The following is a 9,357-nucleotide window of genomic DNA, read 5'->3' as shown; positions in this document are numbered from 1 at the left end:
CCCATTGGAATGGAAGAGTAGGAACTTTCTCATTTCAGTTTTTGTTGCCTCAGAATCTAGGATAGTGCCAGGCACATAGCAGGGACTAAATAAATGCTAATTGAATTGAATCTTATCAATGAGTTCTTGAGAACCACAGAAGTTTGGAAATCCCATTTGTGCATCAGTAATTCTCTACTTCTTTCCCTCCTTCCCTATTACACTGTGTACCTATAAGTAAATCTTTGAAAGCATATGGGGGATTCAGCATTACTCCACCTGGCAACACACCTCTAAGTTCTAGGCTGACATGATATCCAGTAGGCCTTGTGGTTTCTCTTTTCTTACAGCCCAGATACAGTCTTGGTCTTCCAAAACTTGTTCAGGTCTTTGGAACAAGTGTGGTACTTAAGGTACAAAGTGCCCTGATAATGAAGTTACCCATTTAGCAGTGAGAGGTTTACCCCATTGACTTATTCTAGGAAGTGTGCACATGAATGAGGAGAGCAAAGTACCACTTGTGTTGAAAAGAGAGAGAAAATCATTCTTCTATTGGAAAAACAAGGAGAGCAAATCCAAACTGAATCTGATGGTTTCTTCCTGCTCCCAGAAACCCAAATGACTCTTTAGTGGTGAGCAGAAGAGGGCACTTTGGAAGACTAATGATCAGCTCATCTGTGAGCCTAGACCCTATTTTCTGTCAAATAGCGAGTTCTTGTCCCAAAAGCTGGGATCTTTGGGTTTATTGAACACTAGCTTACTGAGGTCATTTACACCTAGTCTATTCCACAGATCTACTCTTCTATCTCCTAGCCAGTACCATATTGTTTTCATGATCATTGTTTTGTAATACAGTTTAAGATCTGGTACTGCTAGGCCCAGACCCTATTTTCTGACTACTGGACTTAGAAGAAAAAATCCTGATATCATGCTGAGAAGTCACAGTTACCAGAGCCAAAATCAGGTAGAGCCTTGGGATCCAGATGTGCAATTCTTTCTCCTCTATTGCTATGCATCCTATGTCCTTCAAGCCTCTGTTCAATCAATATGGGATAAAATGAGATTAAGGCCGTATTATGAACATGTAGCTTCTTGAATTTGCTTGGCAAAATAAGGCAGTGTCACATTCTTTTTGAGACCTCCCATCAGCAGTGTTAGAGTTAACCATTAAAAAAGGGGCCAGGCATCTAGAGATTTAAGGCTTTTTGGTATAAGCAGACATCATTTGTATGAGCTTAGACTAGAGCTCTGAGGAAGGAAATAAATATATGGACAGACACTTTTCATTGGCATCAAAGCTCAGTGAATCCATAGTTCTCTTCTTTTGATAACAGACTGTATCTAGAAAGTGGAGGAGAGGATCTTATTGGCAATATTGGAAACATGAGTGGCCATGCATCATTTGTATAAGGTGTGAGTTATCCAGGTAAGCAGATTCTCCCGAGTAATACTCTTCTGCTACAAAGAGACTTACTCTTTTGCTTTTCATTTTTTTTTTTTTGCTTTTTAATGTTTGTCATCTTCTAGGCGTGGTTCTTTTATTTATTTTATTATTTTATTTTTAAAGCTATTTTATTTTTCCAAATACACATAATAACTATTTTTGGCATGTGTATTCGGCAATTATTAGATCCAAATTGTTCCCTCCTTCCCTTCCCTCCCTCCTCCTGGAGTGGCAAGCAATTTAATCTGTGTTATATATGTATTATCATGTAAAACATACTTCCACATTGGTCATTGTTGTAAAAGAAAACTCATATAAAACCAAAACCCTGAAAAAAAACCCAAATAAACTAAAGTGAAAAATCGCATGCTTTAATTTACATTCTGACTCCAACAGTTCTTTCTCTGGAGGTAGGTAGCTTTCGTTATCTACAGTCTTTCAGAATTGTCCCAGATCATTGTATTGCTGAGAGTAGCTAAGTCTTTCACTGTTGATCATCTCGTAATATTGCTACTGCTATATGCAGTGTTCTGCTTACTTCACTCTGTGTCACTGCATGTAAGTAGGTCTTTCTAGCTTTTCTGAAATCATCCTACTCATCATTTCTTATAGAACAATAGTAGTCTATCACCATCATAAACCACAATTTGTTTAGCCATTCCCCAATTGATGTAAATCCCTTCAATTTCCAATTCTTTGCCACCACAAAAAGAGCTGCTGTAAATATTTTTGTACAAGTATGTCCTTTTCCATTTTAATGATCTCTTTGGGATACAGACCTAGTAGTGGTATTACAGAACCAAAGAGTTTGCAGTTTTACTGCTATTTGGACATAATTCCAAATTGCCTTCCAGAATGGCTGTATCTGTTCACAACTCCACCAACAATGCATTGGTGTCCCAATTTTGCCACATCACCTCCAGCTTTTACCACTTTCCTTTACTGTCATATTGGCCAATCTGATCGGTGTGAGGTAGTATCTCAGAGTTGTTTTAATTTGCATTTCTCTTGTAAAGAGAGATTTAGAACATTTTTTCATATGATTATTCATAGCTTTTTTTTCTTCATCTGAAAATTGGCCATTTGTCAACTGGGGAATGACTTGTATTCATGTAAATTTGACATAGTTCCTTATCTAGTTGAGAAATTAGATCTTTATCAGAGAAACTTACTATAAAAATATTTTCCCAGCTTGTTTACATTCTAATCTTGGTTACATTGATTTCGTTTGTACAAAAACCTTTTTAGTTTAATACAGTCAAAATTATTCATTTTATATCTTGTAATGTTCTCTAGCCCTTGTTTGGTCATAAATTCTTCCTTTCTACATAGATCTGCCAGGTCATCTATTCTACGTTCCTCTAATTTACTTATGATATCACCATTTAGGTCTAAAACATATACTCATTTTAACCTTGTCTTGATAATATTTGTCTATACCTAATTTCTGCCATATTGTTTTCAAGTTTTTCGAGCACTTTTTATAAGATATAGTTCTTATTCCTAAAGCTGGGATCTTTGGGTTTTATCAAACACTAGATTGCTAAGGTTATTTACCCCTGTATATTATGTATCTAATCTATTCCATTGGTTCATCATTCTATTTCTGAGCTAGTACCAGACTGTTTTGATGATTACTGCTTTATAGTACCATTTGAGATCTGGTACTGCTAGGCCACCTTCTTTCACATTTTTTCCCCATTAATTCTCTTGATATTCGTGATTTTTTGTTCTTCTAAATGAATTTTGTTAGTATTTTTTCTAGTTCTATAAAATATTTTTGGGTAGCTTGATTAGTATGGTGCTGAATAGGTAAATTAATTTAGGTAGAATTGTCATTTTTATTATATTAGCTTAGCCTACCCATGAGCAATTAATATTTTTCCAATTGTTTAGATATGACTTGTGTGAAAAGTGTTTTGTAATTGTGTTCACAAATTCCTGTGTTTGTCATAGCAAGCATATCCCCAGGTATTTAATATTTTCTAGAGTTATTTTAAATGGAATTTATCTTTTTCTCTCTTGCTACTGGACTTTATTGGTAATATAGAGAAATGCTGATGATGTATGTGGGTTTATTTTGTATCCTGCAACTTTGCAAATCATTATTTCAATTAGTTTTTAGTTGATTCTCTATTATACCGTCATACCCACTCTGAATTTATCTTGGTGTAGGGTGTGAGATGTTGATCTAAACCTAATCTCTACCATATTCTTTTCCAATTTTCCCAGAAGTTTTTGTCAAATAGTGGATTTTTGTCCCAAAAGTTGGAGTTTTTGGGTTTATCATAGACTATCTTGCTGATGTCACTTACCCAAGTCTATTCCATTGATCCTCCCTTCTGTTTCTGAGCCAGTACCATACCATTTTGATGACCACAGCTTTATAGTATAGTTTAATATCTGGTACTGCTAGGCCACGTTCTTTCACATTTTTTCATTATTTCCCTTGATATTCTTGATCTTTTGTTCTTCCAAATGAACTTTGTTATAGTTTTTTCTAATTCAGTAAAAAGCTTTTTGGTAGTTTGATAGTTATGGCACTAATAAGTAAATTAATTTGGGAAGAATGGTCATTTTTATTATGTTAGCTTGTCCTACCCATGAACAATATAAAGAAGGAAACTATAAGAAAATTAGGTGAACACTGAATAGTATACTTGTCAGATCTCTGGGAAAGGAAAGATTTTAAAACCAAGCAAGAGTTAGAAAAAATTACAAAATGTAAAATAAATAATTTCAATTACATTAAATTAAAAAGGTTTTGTACAAACAAAAACAATACAATCAAAATCAGAAGGGAAAAAACAAACTGGGAAAAAATCTTTATAACAAAAAACTCTGACAAAGGTCTAATTACTCAAATATACAAGGAGCTAAATCAATTGTACAAAAAATCAAGCCACTTTCGAATCGATAAATGTGCAAGGGACATGAATAGGCAATTTTCAGATGAAGAAATCAAAACTATCAATAAGCACATGAGAAAGTGTTTTAAATCTCCAATAATTAGAGAAATGCAAATCAAAACAACTCTGAGGTATCACCTTACACCCAGCAGACTGGCTAAAATGACATCATGGGAGAGTAATGAATGCTGGAGGGGATGTGGCAAAATTGGGACATTAATGCACTGCTGGTAGAGTTGTGAATTGACCCAACCATTCTGGATGGCAATTTAGAACTATGCCCAAGGAGCACTAAAAGATTGACTTCCCTTTGATCCAGTCATACCATTGCTGGGTTTATACCCCAAAGAGATCAGAGGGAAAAAGACATGTACAAAAATATTTATAGCTGGGCTCTTTGTGGTGGCAAAAAACTGGAAAACAAGGATATGCCCATCAATTGGGGAATGGCTGAACAAATTGTGGTATATGCTGGTGATTGTACTCAAAGGAATAATAAACTGGAGGAATTCCATGTGAACTGGAATGACCTCCAGGAATTGATGCAGAGTGAAAGGAGAAGATCCAGAAGAACATTGTACACAGAGACTGATACACTGTGGTAAAATAGAATATAATGGACTTCTGTACTAGCAGCAATGCAATGACCCAGGACAATTCTGAGGGACTTATGGAAAAGAACGCTACCCACATTCAGAGGAAGAACTACAGGAGTGGAAACACAGAAGAAAAACAACTGCTTGAACACGTGGGTTGATGCGGACATGATTTGGGATGTAGACTATTTTTTTTAATGATTTAAATTTTTTTTTTTTTGAAAAAATTTTCCATGGTTACATGATTCATGTTTTTACTTTCCCCTTCATCCCTTTTTACGTCCCCCCCATATCCAACGTTCATTTCCATTGGTTTTAACATGTGTGATCAGTCAAGACTTATTTACATATTATTGATAGTTGCATTGGTGTGGTCATTTAGTGTGGGATGTAGACTCTTAATGACCACTTTAGAACAATTATCAATAATTTGGAAATAGGTCTTGATTGATGACACATGAAGAAACCAGTGGAAATGCGTGTCGACTGTGGGGAGGGCAGGGGAGAGAGAACAAGAACATGAATTGTGTAACCATGGAAAAATTTTTTCTAAAAAATAAAAAAATTTAAATTAAAAAATAATAAAAAACATATACCATCATACCATCCATGAAGAGTTTTGTTTCCTCGTTGTCTTCTTTAATTCTTTCAATTTCTTTTTCTTCTCCTATTACTAAGACTAATATTTCTAATACAATATTAAACATAGTGGTAATAATGGGCATGCTTGTTTCACTCCTGATCTTGTTGGGAAGGCTTCTAACTTTTCTCCATTGCAGATGGTTTTAGACAAATGATACTCATCATTTTAAAGAATGGCCCATTTATTTCTATGCATTCTAATGTTTTTAATAGGAACAGGTTTTGTATTTTGTCAGTTTTTTTCTGCACCTATTGATATAATTATGTGAGATATGGTCAATTATATTGATAGTTTTCCTAATATTAAACCAACCCTACATTCCTGGTAAAAATCCCACCTGGTTATAGTGAATGATCCTTGTGATATATTGTTGCAGTCTCCTTGCTAGTATTTTATTTAAGATTTTTACATCTATATTCATTAATGAAATTGGTCTATACTCTTCCTTCTCTGTTTTTTAAACATTTATTAATATTTATTTTTTAGAAAAGTTAACATGGTTACATAATTCATGCTCTTACTTTTCCCTTCAACCCCTGACCACCCCCCCCCCCATAGCCGATGCATATTTCCACTGGTTTTAACATGTAACCTTGATCAAGACCTATTTCCAAATTGTTGATAGTTTCATTGGTGTGGTAGTTTCGAGTCTATATCCCCAATCATGTCCGCCTCAACCCATGTGTTCAAGCAGTTGCTTTTCTTCTGTGTTTCCACTCCTGCAGTTCTTCCTCTGAATGTGGGTAGCATTCTTTTCCATAAATCCCTCAGAATTGTCCTGGGTCATTGCATTGCTGCTAGTACAGAAGTCCATTACATTCTATTTTACCACAGTGTATTGGTCTCTGTGTACAATGTTCTTTTGGCTCTGCTCCTCTCACTCTGCATCAGTTCCTGGAGGTCTTTCCAGTTCGCCTGGAACTTCTCCAGTTTGTTATTCCTTTTAGCACAATAGTATTCCATCACAAGCATATACCATAATTTGTTCAGCCATTCCCCAATTGAAGGGCATACCCTCCTTTTCCAGTTTTTTGCCACCACAAAAAGCGCAGCTATAAATATTTTCGTACAAGTCTGTTTATCTATGATCTCTTTGGGGTACAAACCCAACAATGGTATAGCTGGATCAAAGGGCAGGCATTCTTTTATAGCCCTTTGAGCATAGTTCCAAATTGCCATGCAGAATGGTTGGATCATTTCACAACTCCACCAGCAATGCATTAATGTCCCAATTTTGCCACATCCCCTCATCCCCTCCAGCATTCATTATTCTCCCATGATGTCATTTTAGCCAGTTTCCTGGGTGTGAGGTGATACCTCAGAGTTGTTTTGATTTACATTTCTCTAATTATTAGAGATTTAGAACACTTTCTCATGTGTTTATTGATACTTTTGATTTCTTTATCTGAAAATTCCCTATTCATGTCTCTTGCCCATTTATCAATTGGAGAATGGCTCCTCTGTTTTAAAAAATCCTTATCCTGGCTTAGGTATTAGTACCATATTTAGTTCATAAAAAGAATTTGGTAGGACTCCTTTGCCTATTTTCACAAATAGTTTATAGAGTATTGGGATTAATTGTTCTTTATGTTTGATATAATTTACTTATAAATCCATCTGGCCCTGGGGATTATTTTTAGGAAGTTCATTAATGGGTTGTCCAATTTCTTTTTCTGAGAGGGGATTATTTAAATATTTTATTTCCTCTTTTGTTAACCTGAGCAATTTATATTTTTTGAAAATATTCATCTGTTTCATATACATTACATTGCCAGACTTATTGTCATATAATTGGACAAAATAGCTCATAATGATTGCTTTAATTTCCTCTTCATTGATAGTAAATTTACCCTTTTCATTTTTGATACTGGGGATTTGATTTTCTTTTTTCCTTTTTTTAAATCAAATTAACCAATGCTTTATCTTTTTTTTATAGAACCAATTCCTAGTCTTATTTGTTAGTTCAGCGGTTCTCTTTTAATTTTATTTCTTCTTTGACCTTTAGGATTTCCAATTTAGGTTTTGATTAGGGATTTTTAATTTGTTCTTTTTCTAGTTTTGTTAGTTGCATGCCTAGTTCATAGATCAGCTTTTTCTCTATTTTATTGATGTAAACTTTAAGAGATGTAATTTCCCCTTAAGTACTTCTTTGACTGTATTCCATAAATTTTGATATATTGTTTCCTTATTGTTATTCTCTTTAATGAAATTATTTATTATTTTTATAATTTGTCCTTTGACTGACCCTTTTTTAAGAATTAGATTGTTTAGTTTCCAGTTAATTTTTGATCTGTCTTTCCATGGACCCTTATTGGTCATAATTTTTATTACATAATGATCTGAAAAGAATGCATTTATTATTTCTATTTTTATGCATTTGGTAATGAAGTTTTTATGCTTTAATACATGGTCAGTTTTTGTGAAGGTGCTATGTACTGCTGAAAAGAAGGTATATTCCTTTCTATTCCCATTCAGTTTTTTCCAGAAATTTATTAGATCTAACTTTTCTGAAATTTAATTTACTTCCTTCACTTCTTTTTTGTTCATTTTTTTGTTTTTATTTTTCTAGATCTGAGAGGGGAAAGTTGAGGCCACCCACTAGTATAGTTTTAGTGTCTATTTCCTCCAGAAGCTCATTTAATTTCTCCTTTTAAGATGTAATTTCTTTCCTTATCTCTCTTAATTAGATCTGTTTTTGCTTTAGCGTCATCTGAGATCATCATTGGTATTCCTGCTTTTTTTTTTTTTTACTTCAGCTGAAGCACAATAAATTCTGTTGCAGTTCCTTACATTTACTCTGTGGGTCTCTCTGCCTCAAATGTATTTCTTGTAAACAACATAGTAGGAGTCTCCTTTTTATTCCAAGCTGTTATCCATTTCTACTTTATGGGTGACTTCATCTGATTCACATTCACTTTCATGATTATCAACTGTATATTCTTCTTCATCTTATATTCCCCTTTTGATCCTGCTCTTTCTTTCTCCTTTCATTTTGTCCCTTTTTGTAAGTGTTTTGCTTTTAATCACCACCACCCCCCATTCTCTTCTTCTATTAACTCCCTTGTCTCATTCTCCTCCTACTTCTCTATTGGGTAAGATAAGATTCTATATGCAAATGAATGTGGTTATTATTATCTATCTGAGCCAATTCTTTTTTGTTGTTGTTTTTTATTTTTACTTTTATTTTTTATTTTTTTACATGATTCATGTTTTTCCTTTCCCCTTCATCCCCCCTTAAAACTCCCCCCCCCCATCCAATGCGCATTTCCACTGGTTTTAACACCTGTGATCAGTCAAGACTTATTTACATATTATTGATAGTTGCATTGGTGTGGTCATTTAGTGTCTACATCCCCAACCATGTCTGCATCAACCCATGTGTTCAAGTGGTTGTTTTGCTTCTGTGTTTCCACTCCTGCAGTTCTTCCTCTGAATGTGGGTAGCATTCTTTTCCATAAATCCCTCAGAATTGTCCTGGGGCATTGCATTGCTTCCAGTATAGAAGTCCATTACATTCGATTTTACCATAGTATATCAGTCTCTGTGTACAATGTTCTTCTGGCTCTGCTCCTTTCACTCTGCATCAATTCCTGAAGGCCTTTCCAGTTCACATGGAATTCCTCTAGTTTAATATTTCTTTGAGCACAATAGTATTCCATCACCAACATATACCACAATTTGTTCAGCCATTCCCCAACTGAAGGGCATTCCCTCATTTTCCAGTTTTTTGCCACCACAAAAAGCTATAAATATCTTTGTACAAGTCTGTTTATCTATGATCTCTTT

The sequence above is a fragment of the Gracilinanus agilis genome, chromosome X (assembly GCF_016433145.1).
Source record: "Gracilinanus agilis isolate LMUSP501 chromosome X, AgileGrace, whole genome shotgun sequence".
Taxonomy (NCBI): domain Eukaryota; kingdom Metazoa; phylum Chordata; class Mammalia; order Didelphimorphia; family Didelphidae; genus Gracilinanus; species Gracilinanus agilis.
This window is presented reverse-complemented; position numbering follows the sequence as displayed.